We start from the raw sequence: 24,156 nt of genomic DNA on the forward strand, positions 1-24,156 counted from the left end.
TGATAAGGAGAATAATGAATTGTTATTGCCTGATTCTAGGGAAATTGTTAGTCTATTAGGGTCTATCATGAGTTATGTGTTTTGTCAGAAGAAAATCTATAAAGAGTTTAGTTAAAAAGTGGAGCAGTCTGAGGGAGCTCTTCTTTGAGCAAGGATCTGACACCAAAACTCCCCAGCAGCTTGATGGAAGGAAAGCCCCTGGAAGGCTGGCTGCTGATTCCTCAAAACTATCTTAGACTTTGGTAAATATAAAGGTTTAGGATGCTCTGGACCTACTGCCACAGCGTGTGTGACCTAATGAATAGTAGTTTTAGGTGAAAGCACTTGTTTGTATCAATCATTTATCAGACAGAGGAGCTGTGTCCCCACTGATTGGTTCCTGACACCACCTGGAAATAAACAGTTAAACTGCTTTGGGTTCTAAAAACCAGGGGTAACACCATGGGCCATTGAGTCAACATATTCAGCTGCAATTTCTGCAGCCTCTGAAACACTGGAAGGTTTTTAGTCACAGATGGCTGTCTTTGTCTCATCTATAACTACCCATAACAATTGCTCTTGGGCCATCAGACTAAACAGTTTTCCACAATCATCTTCATTCCCCCACCCCCATTATCCATTTTCTCATAAAATTACATATTTTATGTACATATTCAGAATGAGTGATATTGTCAAACATTCTGAGGTTTCTATACTTCAGTCGATTGGTCTCGGGGGGTAATCTTCAATCTTTTCTATATATTTTCTTTCAATTTCATATACACTTTATCATCACCCTCTTCATATCATTAAAAACTTGTCTGGCTTTCCCAGTTAATCTGGTTAAGAGCATAGGCATCTTGTTTATCTGCTGGAATGTTGTCCATCCCACATAGTCTCTCCAAAAGTGGACAGGTACTCTTCTTACAGTCAGTTTCTTTATATGGCAAGACTTCCTCCCACTCCCTTGTGTTGTGGGGGTTGTACTCACTGGATGGAGAAGCTCCTTTTGCTGCTTCAGTATTTTGAGCTGCATTGCTTGAACTTCCATCAGCCTCTGGTGGTTTGGCCTCCCTGATCTGCAGTTCTGCCATCAGTCTCTGGTGCCCACATTCTTCCTGGGCTGTCAGGTGCTGCAGTTGGGTCAGTTCCCCTCTGGTGGTGTCTTCTATGGCACCTGAGGCAAGAGAGTTCTCAGGCTCCACCACCTCTTCTTCCCCTGGTGCCTGGTCAAAACTTAAGAGCAAAGCTCTCTGCTCCTGATCTGAGGTTTTCCTTTTAAATGTTATTCTCCTCTGCAAGCATAAACTTTCAAGGTCTTGTCTCTCAAGACCATCATACGACTGTGGTTCACTCATTGTGTCGTCTATTCTATAACATTTCAAACTCTCTATATCAAGTTTAAACTTTGACAGCACTGGAGTTATGATCTGTAACCTTAACTGGCTTGCAGCATGTGAATCCTGCCAAGACTACGCCAGTGTCATGGTGTCCTGCAGTGGCTCAAGAGCCTGAGTACAAACCTCAGGGCAAGGCACAAGCTCCAAATTAGTTATGAGTTGTAGCCTTAGATTTACCAGCCAATTATCAAGTATAAACTCCTCAGGCACTTTAACAGCCTAACCATGGAGTCACAGTCAGTCTCCTTGGACACTCCAATCTTTCTTGTCACGTAGGTAAGCTTGTCTTTGTGATAGATGGTCCCTTACACCAAAAATCACAATAATTCAGGTTACTCCCTGTCCCAAAGGACCGGTCACTTACTCCAAGTCAGTACCTTAGATATCACACCAACGACAATGCTTGTAGCCAATCCTATAATAAACTCTCTAAAGATTTATTAACAAGGAAAAGGAAATAAAGTTATTTACAAGGTTAAAGCAGATAAACATGTATACACACAAATGAGTTTCAAAAAGTAATAGAAACTTCTATAATAAGCACGCTCTAGAAGTCCTTTAAGGCTAACCCAGACCAAGCACTGGGGATTTTTTGCTTATGCTTAGTAATCATTGCCCCTCAGAGTCCAAACAGCATAAAAGGTAGAGTTTCTCCTTGTTAGGACTTTTTATTCCTTCCCCTGCTTCTGCTTCATGTTGCAAATTCAGCTGTTTGGAATTTTCTTGCACATCTCCTTTTCATTGGGGAACGGGAGGGGGAAGAGCAATCAGCAAAGTCTTTTGTCCTCCGATGTTCCACAATAGTTCATCTGGTGTCAATGGGCCTTGCTTGTGGGGCAGGAGATAACATCTCCTCTTATTAACACTAGTTAATGCTTCTCTCCTGTCTGGTGATTTACAATTTCAGAGCAAACCCTTAAACATCACTTTATAAGGTGGGATGCAGATGTTAAATGCAGTGATGAGCTGGCAAAAGCTGAAGAACCGGTTCCTTCAGTCGCTCCGAGTCTTTGGCGGCACTGAAGGACCCGCCGCTGAAGCGCCGCCGAAGACCCAGAGCGAGTGAAGGGCCCGCCGCCGAAGGGCCACCGAAGACCTGGAGCGCCGCTGGGTGAGTACAAATTAAAAAGGGATTCTCAGGGGAGCCTCCCCAGCCGAGAGCTCAGGCAGGCCAGACAGGATGGTCCTGCGGGCCAGATGGGGCCCGCAGGCCAGAGTTTGCCCACCCCTTTAACAACCAGTTCTAAACCGGCTTCAAAATTTAACAACCAGTTTGCGCAAACCAGTGTGAACCAGCTCACCACTGGTTATATGTGAGATTAATGCATGCAGCAATTTACAAGCATTCAATAAAATTTAAACACTAAGCATATTTTTAAAACTCAAATACCTATTTCAACAATACGAATACATCAGTGAGCCAGACTGGTTCTAGCTATGTATTTGTCTTTTCAGCTGAGACCTAGGGGCCTTGGCATGAGCTGGCACCTGGACTGACCGCATCACATTGAGCACGCAGCCTAACTCCCCACATTGGTGATTGGCCAGCATACTGGGATGAACATCCCTGGGTTTTTGAAGAGGGCTATGGGATCTTTAATACCCACAGGAGCTGAAGACTTTGATTTTCTGTGAGTTTCAAACAATGGCACTTCCACCAGCACGCTTCTTGGCACGATCCTGAGCCACAGGTTCACTTCTGACTCAGAGCAACCCCAGGGCCTATCTACATTAGAAACATTTGCAAAAGTATACACCAGTGTTGTGTACATCGGTGCACAGTCCTAATGTAGCTGCACTTCACCATTGTAAAACAGGGTTTACACTGCTGCGATTAATCCAGTAAATTACTGGAATAATCTGCATTGGTGTAAACCCCACTTTACTACATCAGTGCAGTGCATCTATATTACAGGTTTACACTGGTGTAGTTACACTCACTAATTTCTGTTGTAGGCAGGGCTTTAATGAACTAGCAGTATCATTTCTTGAAACACCTTTTCCCCAGAGGTCTCACAGCCAAGGCCTGCGCTGACCTGTCTCAGCTTCTGGTATCTGTGTCTCACCTTGAGGTGGGTATGGGTCAGACCACACTATGCTTAGGGTGACCATATTTCCCAAACAGAAAATGGGACACCATGTGGGGCTAGCCGGAGCCTTCCCCCGTCCCCCCATGCAGGGCTGGCGCAAGCCACTCACCTGGGGCCCTTCCCCCTCCTGCCCCAAGTGAGGCAGGGGCTGGCATCACCGCTCGCCCCCCCCCACACACACACGTTCCTCCACACCCCAGTTTTGTGACAAAAGTGGGCATTTGTCCCCTTTGCTCTTGCCAGCTGATCAAGTTGCCAAGAGCAAACGGGACAAATGCCCACTTTTGTCAAAAAGGGACTGTCCTGGCCAAAAAGGGATGTATGGTCACCCTAACTATGTTCTATGGGTGAGATTTTCAAAAGTCTCCTAAGTGACTTAAGAGCACAAGTCCCACTGACTTACTTGTTCTCCTAAGTCACGTAGGAACTTTTGGAAACTTCACCTTATAGCATTAACTTCATGATCAAAGTACATGTTAATGTTAAAGTGTGAAGCAAAGGGTAAAAAAGACTGCAGTCCCAATCACTTCCAGCCCAAATGTAAGAGGGTCACAAATAAAATGCTCAGAAAAGAGAAGGGATGAAATGCTGATGCAGAGACAGTATGAATGAACATTATGAATCCCATTACCAGGGCTGCTATTAGACTCGTTTGGGGCCCGAGCAGAAACCAAGGAGTTGGCTCCCACCTTCCTCCCTTACCTACTCACACATTGGATTTCTGCATCATTTCTGAAGCTGAAACACAAGCCCCCACCATGTGGGGCAGAAGCCAAAGCCCGAGCCCAGCTGCTCGGGGGCCCCGAGCAATTGCCCTGCCTGCTACCCCCTAATGCCAGCCCTGCCATTACATTTACATCTAGCATAGCAGACTGCTGCAGGCAGGAATTACTGGTAGTCTAAGTTGCTGTAAAGTCTTATTGCATATAAAACCACAGTAATCATAATGCCAAAGAATAAGGCAATGATAAATGAAAAAGCTTTCAGAAGTTAATGTTCACAACACTGTCAACAAACCATGATCTGTTTAATTAGTTACCTGCCATGAGATGCCATTCAAGGCTACATTCTGAGAGATTGTGAGTATACAGTCGTAGTATAATACAGTGAGACGGATATATTAAAAATTTAAATATACGTCACTGGTAAAATGCAGACATTGCACACTAAAAATAAACACACCACGTTGTAAATGTAACACACTTCATCTCATAATGGGCACTGAAAACTATGCCACCTATGAAACCAGCTGCACCATCAGCAGAAGCTCCTATTGACCCAGATGCTTTACCTACTACAGACCCAGATGGATTTCCCAGCTCTTTGTTCTTATGGCTTAGATACTCCAAGGCCATGATCCTTAGGTCCATCCTGTGGTTTCAAGCTTGGTGAGGGGGTCACGTTGATTCATGTCATGCCTTTGTTGACCACCAAATGTCCTCTTATTGCACTCACTGTCCATCCTTCTGGCTCTTGGCAGAATTCCCCACCACTCCATATCTACTGTCACTGACAAGCGCAAGTTAGAGGGTAAATTCCTCGTTCTATGCCAGAAAAGCTTCAAGCTCTCTCAAACTCTCTTACAATCCATCCCCAAACTACTGTAAACTGGGTCCAAACCTGCTCCTTTACCCCCAAGTCTAAATGTAACTCTGGCTGCAATCAACACTGGATGCCACTAGCAGGTCCCCCTCTGTGACATCCCAGCCCAGTCTCTCTCTCTCTTCAGCTCCAGGTTCAGGCTCCCCAGTTGCTTCTGCTGTCAGAACCTCTCTCAAAATCTAACTCCCAGTTCTGTGATCACTGACCAGTTGCAGAGCAACAATTCATGGAAAACTCTACCGTCAGCCCACACAAGCCTCACCAACCCATGTAAGCTTCAACTAATAACTTCTGTGCTCCTCCCTTTGGCTTGGCTATTCTCCTGTACCTCACAAGCCTCATTAGAAAAACAATAATCTTTCCTCATACCTGCTTCATTGGGCTGACTTTTCAGTTCCAAGGTTCACACTAGAACACCACTATAACTGAATGCCACTGTTAACCGTCATCTCCCTGGAAGCTGATGCATCAGGTTTGAATAGGTGATGAGTACATTTCAATTACTGACTTATTGGATGCAGTAGATGGCACCATGAATTCAGGTTTAATGTGCATATCTCAGACCTTGTTGATTCACCTTTCACCTACTGCAGAGAATTTTACCCTAATTTTTCTGGGGCTATATGTGGCCCTATTGATGTTTTTTCAACAGGCCATATATTCCAGTCCACAAGTGGTAACTTTAATTTAGGATCTGTCTAAATCAGTTGTGATACATCTGCATGAAGGGATGACCTGTCTGATTCAATAGGCAATAAGCTGTTTCAGCAAGCAATAATATACTTCAAGGAGATGAATCAGGTTCCTCAGGTAATCTATTTCCCTTTCTCACAAATTATTATGAAATGGGTGAAGTGGATCAAATCACCCATACGGTGTATCTGTTTCAGTGGGTGATGTAAACCTGCTGCTGTCAGTGTTTGGTTCACATTTCCCATGTCTTTCTCATTTGGGAGCTGACTGGCACCTAATCGAATGCCACTTCTTTAAGAATCAACTAGAAATAATCCAACCAGAACAATTTTTATTGATAAAGTTGAGCAGCAGAATATCAGGGTCACTTATCATTTTGTACGTGGGGAAGAGAGAATGAAACCTTTACTGGAAAATCCTATATGACAGGAGCGTACGTAAGCTTGTCAGAGATAACACACATACACCCCAGTAATATACTGCCTGATACATACAGCTGCAGTAGATAGCCCTAACCAGACATGCTGTTTCAGCAGTTCACAAGGTTTAAATAACTTCATCAAAATGCCTTTGAAGTTTTCATTTCTCTGTATTTTTGCCAGGAAAATGTAGTGTCCATGCACTTTGTAAATGAAGCTTGCACATTCTCAGCCTTAAGGTAGGGCATGCAGAGCTTGTTTTGTTATATAGCCTGTGTTAGATAAAACTCTGACCTACATTTTCAAAGTGGTGCATGGGCCTCCTGTAACTTTAAGAGGAGTAGCGCAACCAGCAACATGCACAGACCTTATCCCAACAATAGGTGCTCTGTAAAGCCACTCTGTATTTTGGTTTATAATTATGTTAAGCCTTTGAACACTGAGCTGCATTTGTATAGCTCTAGAAAACTCTACCACCTTATGCTGTGATTCTAGCACATCTCTCAAGGAAAACAATATCAAGCTGAGTCAGCATGAGACTGATGACCATCTAGGTGCTGCAGGAAGTGGTGGGGGTGGGGGTGGTTCCCTATGTGGCAATTTGAATTACCTGCCTTTGACTTCTTTGAATTAGTACTGGACCAATGTCTCAGTGTTGTGCCAGTGGACAGCATCTTGCTGGACATGATGTCTTTTGGATGACCTACAAAGCTTAGACCCTAACCCTTTATGATCATTTAATATGTCATGTCACTTTTCATAGGCGTAATACCATCAGCTCTAGTATTCTGCACCAATTCCAATGCAGGTTATTGCATCCTGCTCACCTAAATGTATATGGTATTCTTGTAGTGCTTTTTGCACCATTACTCAGCTGTGTTTCAGTGGTGAAGTGATCTCTCTGCAGGATGTACCTCTGGCCTCTCTTACCTGAGTGTTTAGAGTGTTAATCAGTTAATATTTTACATACTTTAAGATTCTCAAAAAAAAAGGCTCTAAAGACATGAAAATAATAATTCTTCTTCAAGTGCTTGCTCTTGTTCATTCCAAAGTAGGTGTGTGCTCACCCCGAGCACCGCCACTGGAAAGTTTTTCCCTCAGTGGCATCTGTCGGGTCAGCTCCGGAGCCACCCTATCACCAACCCCCTTTTAATTGAAAGGAGAGGTTCTCAGGTTATAACATGACTCCAGGAGCTGAGGTTTTAAGATAAATACCAACATACTGAGAGACGTGGCAGTAAAATCACAAGAGCTTGCCACATTGCAGATTTATAATTAGCAGCCGGAATTCAACTTAACCAAAACAGTGTAACTACAGAGCTGACCTTCTTTTTTCTAAAGACAAGACAGTCATACAGAAACTCCCCCACTAAAATAGAGAGGATCTTTTTCTGATATTTTGGGACAAAACCTGTGCATTTTAAATGCATGAACAAATAAGCCGCACACACCAGTGAAACGAGTACAGATGTTTTTTGACAGAAAGGCAGGGCTGGAACTGTGTGATTTTAGACAAAGGCAGAGCTCACTGTAGCATTTTCTGTAGCACCAGGCTGCATTCTGAAACATACTGCAATGCTGCAGATACAGATCTAGTTAGGGCTTTGTGAAATAAGCCTAAATAAATAATAGCAGCAGTGACATATCTACAATATGAAGTTATACTTTGACTTACCTTCAGAGAGGTAAAAGTAGATAAGACTTAGTAGGTCATCTAGTCTATTTCCCAGAGAATGCAGGATTGCCCCCAAAGTACATTTTTAGAGTTTTGTCCACTCTAGCTGAAAAAGAGTTACAGATGGTTTTTCCTCCCTTTCCTTTCCCTTTCTCCACATCCTCAGAACCATACCTCTCAGGGTCAGGATGTTAATCCTGGTTATTCAACTTAAATTTTCTTTTCATGCATCTGTGAAGTGGGAATTGTTAAGCTTATACATAATGCAGCCACTTCTGGAGTGAAAGGCAGCAGCTGTTAACAGGACATAGCAACACTATGTGAAGGATTTCTGGTTTTAGAAGGGGAAAATGAAGAATTATCATCCCATTGAAATAATATAATGGGAATATAGGCAATTTAGATAAACAAAATGTAGTTAAAAGAAAAGGAGTACTTGTGGCACCTTAGAGACTAACCAATTTATTTTCGAAAGCTCATGCTCAAATAAATTGGTTAGTCTCTAAGGTGCCACAAGTACTCCTTTTCTTTTTGCGAATACAGACTAACACGGCTGTTACTCTGAAAAATGTAGTTAGTAACCTCTGTTGGGATTTGGCCTGGAGACAAAGGCAAACACTGCTCTGGCAAAATAAATGCCATGAGATTCAATGAAAGCATTGGTCTCAGTTTTATGTCTCTATTTTGCCTTATCTATTTAGAAGTTATGGCCTTATAAAGGGTGATTCTGTACTTCAAGAGTGTCACACTGCAGACCACACCAATTCAAAATCCTTGCAAATACTGTAAGCATTCTTACATAGTGCTTTCCTCCTCACTGGAAAATCTCAAAGCACTTTGCATGAAAAGAAAGTGTCATTTTCCCCATTTTACAGATGGGGAAAATGAGGAACAGAGAAGTGAAGTGTCTTCCCCAAGACCACACAATGACAGCAGGGAGAAGACAGTGCCAGGTATTTCAGCTAGTCTTCACTATTCCCAGCTAGTCTTCACTATTAATATAGCATACTTTGACTCCACAGCCCATATTCTTCACAGTGATATTATTATGATATGATATAGTTACGATGTAGTTTATGCAAGAGGGGTCATGTGAGATATCATTTAAAAGGTTGTGATCTACTGAATGTGTTTATCCAATTTGTATGCATGTATCGTTTTCATATCTGAAGCTAGGCATATTGACCACGTATCTGTATTTCAAACATGCTACTTTGGGTGACACCCACAACTAGCCTTTCAGGTACAACAAAGGAAAAGTCAGACACGGCTGATGGCCCATCAGCAAGGACAATGGACTGTGAAAGAGTTTAATCTTCCTGTGGATGCTCCAAACAGCCTGCAAGTAATGGCTATGACCCTGCAGAGACACGTGACTGAGTCACCTGGTACTGGACCCCACCTAGGAATGCCAGTGTTTTTCCTCTGGAAGACAAAGGGTTTCTGCCATACACAAAAGCTATATCAGGCAGGGGAATGACATCATCATGGTTCTCCTCTGCCTACCCACCGAAAGAGACACTGGGAAACACCTGGAAACACAAACTGAACTGGGGGTAAAAGAGCTGAGCCCAGGCTGGAAGGGCGTCCAGCCTGTGAGTGAAAATACCTGAAGTTTCAAGCTTCAGACTAGTGCAGCTAGCTTTCAGGAATCTCTGTAATCTGCCTGAGACAACATTTAGTGTGAGAAATTACTATTTGTAGCCAATTTATTTAGTGTATTAAGTTTAGTCTGTGTGTTTTGTTTTATTGGCTCAGTAATTTGCTTTGTTGTGTTTACCTCTTATAATCACTTAAAATCCACCCTTTCTAGTTAATACACTTGTTTTTATTTATTTTAAAATCAAGTTTGTGCAATTCATGATGGGGCAGGGGGAGAGACTGTGCATACCCTCCTCTGCATTGAGGAAAGGGGAGGATTTCACAGTATACCTTTGGGTCGGCACTCCAATGGAGATGGGCACCTGAGTGCTGGGACAAAAGTCCCTTAAGCTGAGTCTTCCCAGAGCTGATCTCAGTGTCTCTGTCTTTCTGCAGCTGGGTGTGACCCTGCCAGTGTGTGTGCTAGAGGAAGCTTAAAAGCCTGGCTCAGCAAGACAGGGTAAAGGGGGCCCAGGCTGGCAGAACAGGCAGGCTCAGTGGTATCCCCGTATATCAGGTGGCACCTTAAAGGGGGGCAACCTGTCACAGTATCCGCCACACAGGTCACCTGGTGCTGGACTCCATCTTGGGATGTCAGTATTTTTCCACTGACTGGTGTGGGCACCAAGCTTTGAAACAAAGGGTTCCCGCCATATGCAAAAGCTATATAAGGCAGAGGAGCGACATCATCGTGGTTCTTCACTGACTCCCAGCCCAAAGAGACTCCTGGAAACACCTGAGGAACAAAGATTGAACTTGGGGAAGTGCTGGACCTAGGCTAAAGGGATTTTTTGCCTGTGAATGGAACACCCAGGGATTCCAAGCTGTAAGCAAGTGCAGCTTGCCCCTTAAGAATCTGCAGCCTGCTTGTATCATCACTTAGGGTGAGGATTTGCTATTCATATCCAGTCTGTGTACAGTAAAAGCTGTGTTATCTGGCCCTATACCAGAAAGCTCTACAAACTGGCATTTCTTATCTTCATAGGAAGTCCAGTTTATAGTCCAGTTGGCGCAGGGCCAGCAGGCTCCCTACCTGGCTCCGTGTGGCTCAAGGGAAGCAGCAACGTATCCCTGCTCCTCCTAGATGGTTCAGAGTGCAGGAGGGGGTGTGAGGCTGGGGGTTGGAACATGGGAGGTGGGGCTGGATGCAGTCTCTGGGAGGGATTTTGGGTGTGGGAAGGGGCTTGGGGCAGGGAGCTGGGGCATGGGAGGGGTTTCAGGGTGCCAGATCCGGGGAGTGCTCAACTCAGGCGGCTCCCCTGAAGTGGTGACCTGTCCCTGCTGCTCCTAAGCAGAGGTGCAGCAGGTGGCTCTGCATGCTGCCTATGCCCACAGGCGCCACCCCCCCCAGCTCCCATTGGTGCCCGGCAAATGGTAGCTGCGGAGCCAGCATTTGGGGCTTGGGCAGCGCACAGAGCCTCCTGCCATGCCTCTACCTAGGAGCGGCAGGGACAGGTTGCTGCTTGTGGGGAGCTGCCTGAGGTGAGCGCCCCCCCAGATCTGGCACCCCAAAACTCCTCCTGTGCACCAACCCCCTGCCCTGAGCCCCCTCCCACACCCAAACACTCTCCCAGAGCCTGCACCCAGCCCCCCTCCTGTGTCCCAACCCCCAGCTCCACACCCAAACTTCCTTGCTCTTAGTTAACCAGAATTTTTCACTTACCGGCACCCCCCCATTCCCCCAGCATGCTGGATAAAAAAGCTTTTACTGTAGTATATTAAGCTTAGATTGCATTTTTGTTTATTTGCTAAGTAATCTGCTTTGATCTGTTTGCTATCCCTTATAATCACTTAAAATCTATCTTAGTTAATAAACTTGTTTTTGCTTTGTTTAAAACCAGCTGTTGTGTATTCCTCTCCACATTGAGGGAGGAGGCAAATTTCATGAGCTTATGCTGTACAGTTGTGCAATGCAAGACAGTAAAATTCTGGGTTTACACTCCAGAGGGGGTGCGTGCCTGAGTAGCTGGAAGTTCCCTGGCTGGAGCCTTCCCGTATAGGGCTGGTCACAGTGTCTGCATGTAACTGCAGCTGGGTGTGTCCCTACCTGTATGTGGGCTGGGCAGCTTGTCACAGCAGTACAGTGTAAAAGGAGCCTAGGCTGGTGGGTCGGGGGGCTCAGTGGTACTGCAGTTCCAGATGGCACCCTGAGGGGGAACCCGTCACACATACCACTCACACACCACTTTTTTATCAGGAGCCAGTCAATGTGTAGTTCATAAGATGTGTGTCACAAAGGGGGAACTGATGAAGAAATTAAATGGAGCTAAGAATAGAATAGACTAGACTAATCTTCTAGTTTGAGACCTAGCAGGGCCCAGTTTCTTCCCAACCACTCTCCCAATGCTGCCAGCTTCTTGTTTACAATGTCACCTGAAAGTGAGAACAGATGTTTGCATGGCACTGTTGTAGCTGGCATCGCAAGATACTTATGTGCCAGATGCTCCAAAGATTCTTCTGTCCCTTCATGCTTCAACCACCATTCCATAGGACATGTGTCCCTGCTGATGACAGATTCTGCGCTATAACGATCCAAAGCAGCGCAGACCGATGCATGTTCATTTTCATCATCTGAGTCAGATGCCACCAGCAGAAGGTTGATTTTCTTTTTTGGTGGTCTGGGTTCTGTAGTTTCCACATCCGCGTGTTGCTCTTTTAAGACTTTTGAAAGCATGCTCTACACCTCATCCCTCTCAGATTTTGGAAGGCGTTTCTGATTCTTAACCCTTGGGTCGAGTGCTATAGTTATCTTTAGAAATCTCACATTGGTTCCTTCTTTGTGTTTTTGTTAAATCTGCAGTGAAAGTGTTCTTAAAACGAACAACATGTGCTGGGTCATCATCCGAGACTGCTATAACATGAAATATATGGCAGAATGCGGGTAAAACGGAGCAGGAGACATACAATTCTCCCCCAAGGAGTTCAGTCACAAATTTAGTTAATGTATTTTTTTTCAAACGAGCATCATCAGCATGGAAGCATGTCCTCTGGAATGGTGGCCAAAGCGTGAAGGGCCCTACGAATGTTTAGCATATCTGGCACGTAAATACTTTGCAATGCCAGGTACAAAAGTGCCATGTGAACACCTGTTCTCACTTTCAGGTGACACTGTAAATAAGAAGTGGCAGCATTATCTCCTGTAAATGTAAACAAACTTGTTTGTCTGAGTGATTGGCTGAAAAAGAAGTAGGACTGAGTGGACTTGTAGGCTCTACAGTGCTACATTGTTTTGTTTTGAGTGCAGTTATGTAACAAAAAAACCTACATTCGTAAATGGCACTTTCACAATAAAGAGATTGCATTGCAGTAGTTGTATGAGGTCAATTGAATGAGGTGAATATTTGTAATAAAGAATAATATAAAGTGGGCAATGTATAGTTTGTATTCTGTGTTGTAATTGAAATGAATATATTTGAAAATGTAGAAAAACATCCCAAAAATATTTAAGAAAATTTCAATTGGTATTCTATTGTTTAACAGTGTGATTAAAACTGCGATTAAGCACGATTACTTTTTTAAATCACGATTAATATTTTTGAGTTAATCGCATGAGTTAACTGTGATTAATCAACAGACCTAGTTAGGGCTCATCCCTTGTGTGGTTGTACCCAGTGCTCAGATTTAAGTTTATATGTCTCTTTTCTTAAGAACAAAATCCTGGTTAATTGCCTGTTCATATCAAAGGAGAGCTTTATGTATAGAACTGCAGTTGGACTTTAGAGATTAATTGCAAAGATGGTTCTTTCAGCTAAGCTTTAATTCATGTGCATCTTACCAGGGTTTATAAAATTGTGAAAAAAATCACAGTTTTAGAAACTTTGTACAGTGCATATGAAGGTCTAGAATTCTCTTACTGCTGGAAATGATAAAAGTTTGATTTCCTGTGTGCTCTCTAATAGGCTAATAAACTGCAACTAACTGATTCTCTATTAAAGGCCAAGAGGCAAGAGTTAAATAGAAATGTCTTCTATCACTCTACTCTCTATATAAAGTAACATATAGACGTAATAAGAAAGTTAATTGGTTTCATGTTGCTTGGAGTGCATGCAAAAAAAATTAAAAAGAACCCAGTTGATATCTCTAATTAGAATTTCTGAGAAACACAATTGTGGAGATGGATTGTTAGCTTCCTCAGGCATTTCCCTAGTCATGCTGGTCAAATTTATGCATCTCCTTTCCAATTAGTACCTTAAATCGCCTTTCCATAAGAATGGAACTTGTTTGTTCTAGTTTGCCACTTTATTTTAATTCATACACTCAAAAATGACGTTAAAACACATCTACCAATAAATGGGTGGCTAACTGGGAAGATTACTGCTCCTCCACACTGCTACACTGCTATAAGGTGGACTTGTATTATAAAGGTTAAGACAGAACTGAACATAATCTAAGAAGTCAGACGATTTTTAGTCCTGAGAGAAAAGAAGAGGAAGGCGGAGGACTAGAAAGATGTTTTGAAACTGCTGAGACCATTAAAAGAAGTTCAGGTTAGCAGGAAGGCTTTCAGGATTCAGTCTGTCCATGTTTAGATTTTTCAACCTACTTTTAAATGATCCTGCTTCACTCTAGAAAGCTCTGTGTAAGCTTGAAAGCTTGTCCCTCTCACCAACAGAAGTTGCTCCAATAAAAGAGATTACCTCACCCATCTTGTCTCGGCAATACATGAGGCAGGTAAACATTTTTCTTCAAAGGAAATCTTGTACCAGTTTTGCTCATATCAGATTCTCCTCTTACTACGTAAAATCTGTGAAATGCATTTGAAAAGTAGGCTTTTAAATGAAGTTTTTTGTGTTGCTGGAGGACTGGATAGCTCAAGGGGTTGATAATGTGATATAGAAACTTTCCTCTGCCCATCACTAGTTCACAATTAGTTCAGGCTGGTGGTGGGTCATGGGTGAAAGTTTCCACATTATAAAGCATGTTCCGTAGCTATGCCAGTGGTCCCGAAACAGTGGGGTACGGCCCTCTAAGGTGGTAAGAAAGAACATTCAGGGGGATGCGTGGTAGGGCCAGGGGTGCTGAAGAGGGAGTGCCATGCTTCTAGCCGCATTCCACCCCCAGACCAGCTCTGCCCCCAGCCTCACTCCTTCCCCAACCCCACTCAGTCCCCAGTCCTGCTCCGCCTCCAGGACCAGCTCTGCCTTCCTTCCCTTTCCACCCTCAGACCAGCTCCGACCCCAGCCACAGCTCCATTCTGCCCCCTGCTCTGCTCCTAGCCAGGCTCTGCCTTCGTCCCCTCTCTGCCCCCAGACCAGTTCTGCCTTCAGCCCAAGCTCTACTGCTGAGGAAGCCTGGGCTGTACAGTAATGGAGGGAGAGGGGGGTGGAACAGACAGATTCTGTTAATAGTAAGTGGGGATGTTACTGGAAAAGTGTGAGCACCACTGACCTATACAAAATGAGTTGATGGTCTCAGCCTATTTCTGAGGTACCAACATCCCTAAAGCCACTATGACAAGTGGCAGCCTTTGGCCTGGTCTACACTACAGAGTTAGGTTGACGTAAGGCAGCTTACAATGACCTAACGCTGTAAGCATCTACACTAAAATGCACCTCCCACCGATGTAACTCGCCCACTATACTGACTTAACTCCACCTCCAGGAGAGGCGTAGTGTTTAGGTCGATGTAGTTAGGTTGACACAGGGTCAGTGTGCCAGGTTTCATAGTAACAGCCGTGTTAGTCTGTATTCGCAAAAAGAAAAGGAGTACTTGTGGCACCTTAGAGACTAACCAATTTATTTGAGCATAATGTTTCATGAGCTACAGCTCACTTCATCGGATGCATACTGTGGAAAGTGTAGAAGATCTTTTTATATACATACAAAGCATGAAAAAATACCTCCTCCCACCCCACTCTCCTGCTGCTAATACCTTATCTAAAGTGATCACTCTCCTTACAATGTGTATGATAATCAAGTTGGGCCTTCTCACCCCCCCCCCCCCGCCAACACACACAAACCCACTCTCCTGCTGGTAATAGCTTATCTAAAGTGACCACTCTCCTTACAATGTGTATGATAATCAAGGTGGGCCATTTCCAGCACAAATCCAGGGTTTAACAAGAACGTCTGGGGGGGGGGGTGACATCTTCATCATCTGGACCCATGAAAAAGAAGCCCTTGAGGAATTCCACCATGATTTCAACAATTTCCATCCCACCATCAACCTCAGCCTGGTCCAGTCCACACAAGAGATCCACTTCCTGGACACTACAGTGCTAATAAATGATGGTCACATAAACACCACCCTATACCGGAAACCTACTGACCGCTATTCCTACCTACATGCCTCCAGCTTTCACCCTGACCACACCACACGATCCATCGTCTACAGCCAAGCTCTGCGATACAACTGCATTTGCTTCAACCCCTCAGACAGAGACAAACACCTACAAGAGCTCTATCAAGCATTCTTACAACTACAATACCCACCTGCGGAAGTGAAGAAACAGATTGATAGAGCCAGAAGAGTTCCCAGAAGTCTCCTACTACAGGACAGGCCTAACAAAGAAAATAACAGAACGCCACTAGCCGTCACCTTCAGCCCCCAACTAAAACCCCTCCAACGCATTATTAAGGATCTACAACCTATCCTGAAGGATGACCCAACACTCTCACAAATCTTGGGAGATAGGCCAGTCCTTGCCTACAGACAGCCCCTCAACCTGAAGCAAATACTCACCAGCAACAACATACCACACAACAGAACCACTAACCCAGGAACCTATCCTTGCAACAAAGCCCGTTGCCAGCTGTGCCCACATATCTATTCAGGGGACACCATCACAGGGCCTAATAACATCAGCCACACTATCAGAGGCTCGTTCACCTGCACATCCACCAATGTGATATATGCCATCATGTGCCAGCAATGCCCCTCTGCCATGTACATGGGTCAAACTGGACAGTCTCTACGTAAAAGACTAAATGGACACAAATCAGATGTCAAGAATTATAACATTCATAAACCAGTCGGAGAACACTTCAATCTCTGTGGTCATGCAATTACAGACATGAAAGTTGTGATATTACAACAAAAAAACTTCAAATCCAGACTCCAGCGAGAAACTGTTGAATTGGAATTCATTTGCAAATTTGATACAATTAACTTAGGCTTGAATAGAGACTGGGAGTGGCTAAGTCATTATGCAAGGTAACCTATTTCCCCCTGATTTTTCCTACCACCCCTCCCAGACGTTCTTGTTAAACCCTGGATTTGTGCTGGAAATGGCCCACCTTGATTATCATACACATTGTAAGGAGAGTGGTCACTTTAGATGAGCTATTACCAGCAGGAGAGTGGGTTTGTGTGTGTTGGCGGGGGTGGGGTGGGGTGAGAAAACCTGGATTTGTGCTGGAAATGGCCCAACTTGATTATCATACACATTGTAAGGAGAGTGATCACTTTAGATAAGGTATTAGCAGCAGGAGAGTGGGGTGGGAGGAGGTATTTTTTCATGCTTTGTATGTATATAAAAAGATCTTCTACAGTTTCCACAGTATGCATCCGATGAAGTGAGCTGTAGCTCACGAAAGCTTATGCTCAAATAAATTGGTTAGTCTCTAAGGTGCCACAAGTACTCCTTTTCTTTTAGGGTCAGTGTGGACACTGCTGCTTCCTTTCAGAAGCCATCTCACAATGCCTCACACTGACAGTTAAATCATTGCAAGCACTCCTGGTGAGGATGTGCACTGCTGACACAAGGAACGTGGTGTGGACACCCAAAAATGACTTAATTACAGTGGTCGCTTTATGTCGACATAATTTAGGTCAACTTAATTTTGTAGTGTAGACTTGCCCTTGTTTCCAATTCAGCGGAGAGCCCAAGGGTTTAACAGTCATGAATTAACTGCTCTCTCAAAGACAGAGCGTGAAATTCTGGGCCACGCTGCAATGAATGGCAAAACTCCCATTGACTTCCCTGGGCACAAGATTTTGCCCAATTGGGTTGAGAGTCATTGGCAGAATGGTAAAGGATATTGCCATGGCTCACTCAGTAGAGGACTGCACTCTCAACATACACCAACAGACAGAAGACATCACAGCGGGGCCCTGTTCCATGTCTGGGGATCCTAGGTGCTAGCACAATGCAAACAAAAAATGACTTAACTCCAAAGGTCCATGAATCTGTCTCCTATCAGAGTCAATCAATTCATTTTAATCAACAGGGAAAAATGCCCTGGACTTCAGAGCCTACTCTGGCCCCAGCCACTATGTGAAAGAAACATTTTTGACACTGGTATGGGAGCCTGGCCTAAGAGAGCATAGTTCTGATTCTGATTTATGATTATTATTTAAATAAAATTATTAAAGCTGCTCGAAATATTTAATTTGAATATTTTGCTGAAAAGGACCTTTTCTTTAAACCAAAAAACTTTCACAAAGAACTCACAGATTTTTCAAAATTTTCTAATATTTTGTGTCAAAAATGAAAATTCCTAATTTCAGAATATTTGTTGTTTCGTTTTTTCCCTTCTTTCCCTCTTTTCTTTTTTGTCATTGATTGCAAAAGAATGAATGCTACATTGGATTGTTTGGTGGAGGGAGGTTCTTTATCATTTTTCTTATTTATATTTCATAATTTTTCACAACTTCCTCAACTTTGGAAATGTTACAGAACAGCGACAATGAAACTCTAACCCTGCAACTCTAACTTGGAAGTTTTGAAAAGTTACAAAGTAGCAAAAGAAACATTTTTTAAAAAGAGAAATGAAATAGTGAAGGGAAAAGCCCCAAACCCTAAATATTGTTCATTTTATTGCATTCAGTGAGTATGAGGGGAAAAAGGGGGGTGGGGGAGAAGGAAAAAAATAAAATACAAAATTTCAAAAAAATATTTTTCAAAAAAAAGTGTCCTGAGAAATTTAAAAAGGCTCAGTTTCAAACCTTGTGAAATGGAAACGTTAATTTTTTCACAAAATTGTTTCCATTTTTCAACCAGTTTAAAAAAGAACCCTTAAAGTTGGCTTAAATTCTGTTTGTAGAAGTATTCTGACCAAAACATGGTTGTGTTCCATACTTACCTCTTAGCAGTTACAGTAATTAGCACTTATCAGTGTTTCACATGTTGAAAGCGCTTTACAAACAGCAGTCACCCCACAGAGCAACCAGGCAAGGCAAGTACATAAGAATACTATATTCCCGTTTTGCTAAGCGAAGACTGACTCCTGATTTCCATGCTGTGCACTAGACCATGTTCCCTTAGCCCTGGTCTACATTAGGACTTTAGGTCGAATTTAGCAGCATTAAATCAATGTAAACCTGCACCCGTCCACACGATGAAGCCCTTTATTTCGACTTAAAGGGCTCTTAAAATCGATTTCCTTACTCCACCCCTGACAAGTGTATTAGCGCTTAAATCGGCCTTGCCGGCTCGAATTTGGGGTACTGTGGACAAAATTCGATGGTATTGGCCTCCGGGAGCTATCCCAGAGTGCTCCATTGTGGACAGCACTCTCAACTCAGATGCACTGGCCAGGTAGACAGGAAAAGAACCGCGAACTTTTGAATCTCATTTCCTGTTTGGCCAGCGTGGCAAGCTGCAGGTGACCATGCAGAGCTCATCAGCACAGGTGACCATGATGGAGTCCCAGAATCGCAAAAGAGCTCCAGCATGGACTGAACGGGAGGTACGGGATCTGATCGCTGTTTGGGGAGAGGAATCCGTGCTATCAGAACTCCGTTCCAGTTTTTGAAATGCCAAAACCTTTGTCAAAATCTCCCAGGGCATGAAGGACAGAGGCCATAACAGGGACCCAAAGCAGTGCCGCGTGAAACTGAAGGAGCTGAGGCAAGCCTACCAGAAAACCAGAGAGGCGAACGGCCACTCCGGGTCAGAGCCCCAAACATGCCGCTTCTATGATGAGCTGCATGCCATTTTAGGGGGTTCAGCCACCACTACCCCAGCCGTGTTGTTTGACTCCTTCAATGGAGATGGAGGCAATACGGAAGCAGGTTTTGGGGATGAAGATGATGATGATGATGATGATGAGGTTGTAGATAGCTCACAGCAAGCAAGCGGAGAAACCGGTTTTCCCAATAGCCAGGAACTGTTTCTCATCCTGGACCTGGAGCCAGTACCCCCCGAACCCACCCAAGGCTGCCTCCTGGACCCAGCAGTCAGAGAAGGCACCTCCGGTGAGTGTAGCTTTTAAAATACTATACATGGTTTAAAAGCAAGCATCTGAAAGGATTACTTTGCTCTGGCATTCGCGGTTCTCCTGGATGTACTCCCAAAGCCTTTGCAAAAGGTTTCTGGGGAGGGCAGCCTTATTGCGTCCTTCATGGTAGGACACTTTACCACTCCAGGCCAGTAACATGTATTCGGGAATCATTGTAGAACAAAGCATTGCAGTGTATGTTTGCTGGCATTCAAACAACATCCGTTCTTTCTCTCTCTGTGTTATCCTCAGGAGAGTGAGATATAATTCATGGTCACCTGGTTGAAATAGAGTGCTTTTCTTCAGGGGACACTCAGAGGAGCCCATTCCTGCTGGGCTGTTTGCCTGTGGCTAAACAGAAATGTTCCCCGCTGTTAGCCACAGGAAGGGGGGAAGGTTGAGGGGGTAGCCACGCGGTGGGGGGAGGCAAAATGCGACCTTGTAACGAAAGCACATGTGCTATGTATGTAATGTTAACAGCAAGGTTTACCCTGAAAGAGTGTAGCCACTGTTTTATAAAATGTGTCTTTTTAAATACCGCTGTCCCTTTTTTTTTCTCCACCAGCTGCATGTGTTTCAATGATCACAGGATCTTCTCCTTCCCAGAGGCTAGTGAAGCTTAGAAAGAAAAAAAAACGCACTCGAGATGAAATGTTCTCTGAGCTCATGCTGTCCTCCCACATTGACAGAGCACAGACGAATGCGTGGAGGCAAATAATGTCAGAGTGCAGGAAAGCACAAAATGACCGGGAGGAGAGGTGGCGGGCTGAAGAGAGTAAGTGGCGGGCTGAAGACAGGGCTGAAGCTCAAATGTGGCGGCAGCGTGATGAGAGGAGGCAGGATTCAATGCTGAGGCTGCTGGAGGACCAAACCAGTATGCTCCAGTGTATGGTTGAGCTGCAGCAAAGGCAGCTGGAGCACAGACTGCCACTACAGCCCCTGTGTAACCAACCGCCCTCCTCCCCAAGTTCCATAGCCTCCACACCCAGACGCCCAAGAACGCGGTGGGGGGGCCTCCGGCCAACCAGCCACTCCACCACAGAGGATTGCCCAAAAAAAAGAAGGCTGTCATTCAATAAATTTTAAAGTTGTAAACTTTTAAAGTGCTGTGTGGCATTTTCCTTCCCTCCTCCACCACTCCTCCTGGGCTACCTTGGTAGTCATCCCCCTGTTTGTGTGATGAATGAATAAAGAATGCATGAATGTGAAGCAACAATGACTTTATTGCCTCTGCAAGCGGTTATTGAAGGGAGGAGGGGAGGGTGGTTAGCTTACAGGGAAGTAGAGTGAACCAAGGGGCGGGGGGTTTCATGAAGGAGAAACAAACAGAACTTTCACACCGTAGCCTGGCCAGTCATGAAACTGGTTTTCAAAGCTTCTCTGATGCGTACCGCGCCCTCCTGTGCTCTTCTAACCGCCTTGGTGTCTGGCTGCGCATAACCAGCAGCCAGGCGATTTGCCTCAACCTCCCACCCCGCCATAAACGTCTCCCCCTTACTCTCACAGATATTATGGAGCACACAGCAAGCAGTAATAACAGTGGGAATATTGGTTTCGCTGAGGTCTAAGCAAGTCAGTAAACTGCGCCAGCGCGCCTTTAAACGTCCAAATGCACATTCTACCACCATTCTGCACTTGCTCAGCCTGTAGTTGAACAGCTCCTGACTACTGTCTAGGCTGCCTGTGTACGGCTTCATGAGCCATGGCATTAAGGGGTAGGCTGGGTCCCCAAGGATACATATAGGCATTTCAACATCCCCAACAGTTATTTTCTGGTCTGGGAATAAAGTCCCTTCCTGCAGCTTTTGAAACAGACCAGAGTTCCTGAAGATGCGAGCGTCATGTACCTTTCCTGGCCATCCCATGTTGATGTTGGTGAAACGTCCCTTGTGATCCACCAGAGCTTGCAGCGCTATTGAAAAGTACCCCTTGCCGTTTATGTACTCGGCGGCTTGGTGCTCCGGTGCCAAGATAGGGATATGGGTTACGTCTATGGCCCCACTACAGTTAGGGAATCCCATTGCAGCAAAGCCATCCACTATGACCTGCACATTTCCCAGGGTCACTACCCTTGATATCAACAGATCTTTGATTGCGTGGGCTACTTGCATCACAGCAGCCCCAACAGTAGATTTGCCCACTCCAAATTGATTCCCAACTGACCGGTAGCTGTCTGGCGTTGCAAGCTTCCACAGGGCTATCGCCACTCGCTTCTCAACTGTGAGGGCTGCTCTCATCTTGGTATTCATGCACCTCAGGGCAGGGGAAAGCAAGTCACAAAGTTCCATGAAAGTGCCCTTACGCATGTGAAAGTTTCGCAGCCACTGGGAATCGTCCCAGACCTGCAACACTATGCGGTCCCACCAGTCTGTGCTTGTTTCCCAAGCCCAGAATCGGCGTTCCACAGCATGAACCTGCCCCATTAGCACCATGATGCATGCATTGGCAGGGCCCATGCTTTCAGAGAAATCTGTGTCCATGTCCTGATCACTCACGTGACCGCGCTGACATCGCCTCCTCGCCTGGTATTGCTTTGCCAGGTTCCGGTGCTGCATATACTGCTGGATAATGCGTGTGGTGTTTAATGTGCTCCTAATTGCCAAAGTGAGCTGAGCGACTTCCATGCTTGCCTTGGTATGGTGTCTGCACAGAAAAAAGGCGCGGAATGATTGTCTGCCGTTGCTCTGACGAAGGGAGGGGCGACTGACGACACGGCTTACAGGGTTGGCTTCAGGGAGCTAAAATCAACAAAGGGGGCGTCTTTACATCAAGGAGTATTTCAGGCAGGACTTCACGGAGGGTTCCAATAAGAAATGGTGCACCTAAGTTATTGTTCTTATTGGAACAAGGAGGTTAGCCTGGCCTCTGATTGATACATGGCTAGATTTACCTCGCTGCACCTTCTCTGTGAGTGACTGCAGTGTGACCTAGAGGAATGAGTCCCCTAGACGGGGGAGGGAGGGAAACAAATGAATACAAAACAAATCTGGTCTATTTCTTGTTTTGATCCACTCCATCTATCTTTTACATCTTTGGCTGGCAGCAGACGGTGCAGAAGGACTGCATGCCATCCACATCTCATGGCTGCTCAGCAGAAGATGGTACAGTACGACTGCTAGCCATCCTCATCTCTTGCCTGCCTGGCAGAAGATGGTACAGTACGACTGCTAGAAATCCGTATCGCCTGCCTGCTCACCATAAGACGGTTCAATAGGACTGTGGAAGCACTCCGCCGAGTTAATGCACTTAATGTACTTAGAGCATTTTCTGTGGGGACACACACACACTCGAATATATAAAACCGATTTCTAAAAAAACGACTTCTATAAATTCGACCTTATTCCGTAGTGTAGACATACCCTTAGAGATCCCATTCTCTCCTAGTGTACTCTTTGTCCAGGAAGTGGAGCAAATGAGCCACTCAAATGGATATTAAGTTTTGATTATTGCTGACACACAGCCATCATGTGCACCAGTTAAATTTCAGGAAAGGGCAGTGGGGTCAGTGAGGAGCATTTTTCCATACTCCAGGATCCTTCAAAAAGCACCAAAATTAACACCAAATTGTTCTGATGGTCAGTAAGGCCTTTAACATATAATTGCAATAAACTGTCAAAGATACTGTTACAGCACATAAGAATTCTTACTCGCTAAGGGCTATTTCTACAGCATTTGAGACGGAAGCTTATAACGGGTGTTGGCTTTACATCAGAGGCATTTTAACCATTCCAAAAATCAGAGAAGAGAAACAGGACGCAGCCCAAACTAAAGGAATTTGCATCTTGCAAGCTCACTGTGCCAATACATGTAAAATGCAGTTTTGCACAGACAAATGCAAAATATGGGAATAGTATTTTTATCAATGAAAGGGTGCTGATTAAGCTGAAGTCATGCAATGGGAAGCTTCTGAGACCTTATCCACTCAGTAGCCTCTGAGACGTTATCCACTTGAATCCCAAGAACTTAGCTCAACTCCAAACTCAGCACTGAGGTTTCTTTATTGACAAACAGTTAAACGATGTTTGAGTTGATCAGGCATAAGCGTAGGGGGTTGGGTACAAAGTACAACACACATCCAGTGCACATAATCATGTATCAACTTATATACACACTGTCATGGGGTTCACTCATTGCTAGGGGCACCACCTTCTGGCGGCTCTGGGCATTAGCTTCTTCCAGGTGCTGCACCCTCCTCTGGCAGACTCTCCACCCATCGTCCTGTCTCACCCTGCTGTCCTTCTCACTCCAGGAGCCACAGCTTCCTCTTCGTGACTTCACCAGGTCATTATAGGTATGTCTGCACTGCAATTAGATACCCATGGCTGGTCCATGCCAGCTGACTCAGGCTTGCAGGGCTGTTTCATTGCAATGTAAATCACCAGACTTGGACTGGAGCCCCTGCTCTAGGACCCTACAAGGTGCCTGGGCAGTTAATTGGCCCATCTAGCCACCTTAACCCCTTCAAGCCTTGCATGAGGTGGACACGTATCCTCCTTC

The sequence above is a fragment of the Lepidochelys kempii genome, chromosome 2 (genome assembly GCF_965140285.1).
Source record: "Lepidochelys kempii isolate rLepKem1 chromosome 2, rLepKem1.hap1, whole genome shotgun sequence".
Classification (NCBI taxonomy): Eukaryota; Metazoa; Chordata; order Testudines; family Cheloniidae; genus Lepidochelys; species Lepidochelys kempii.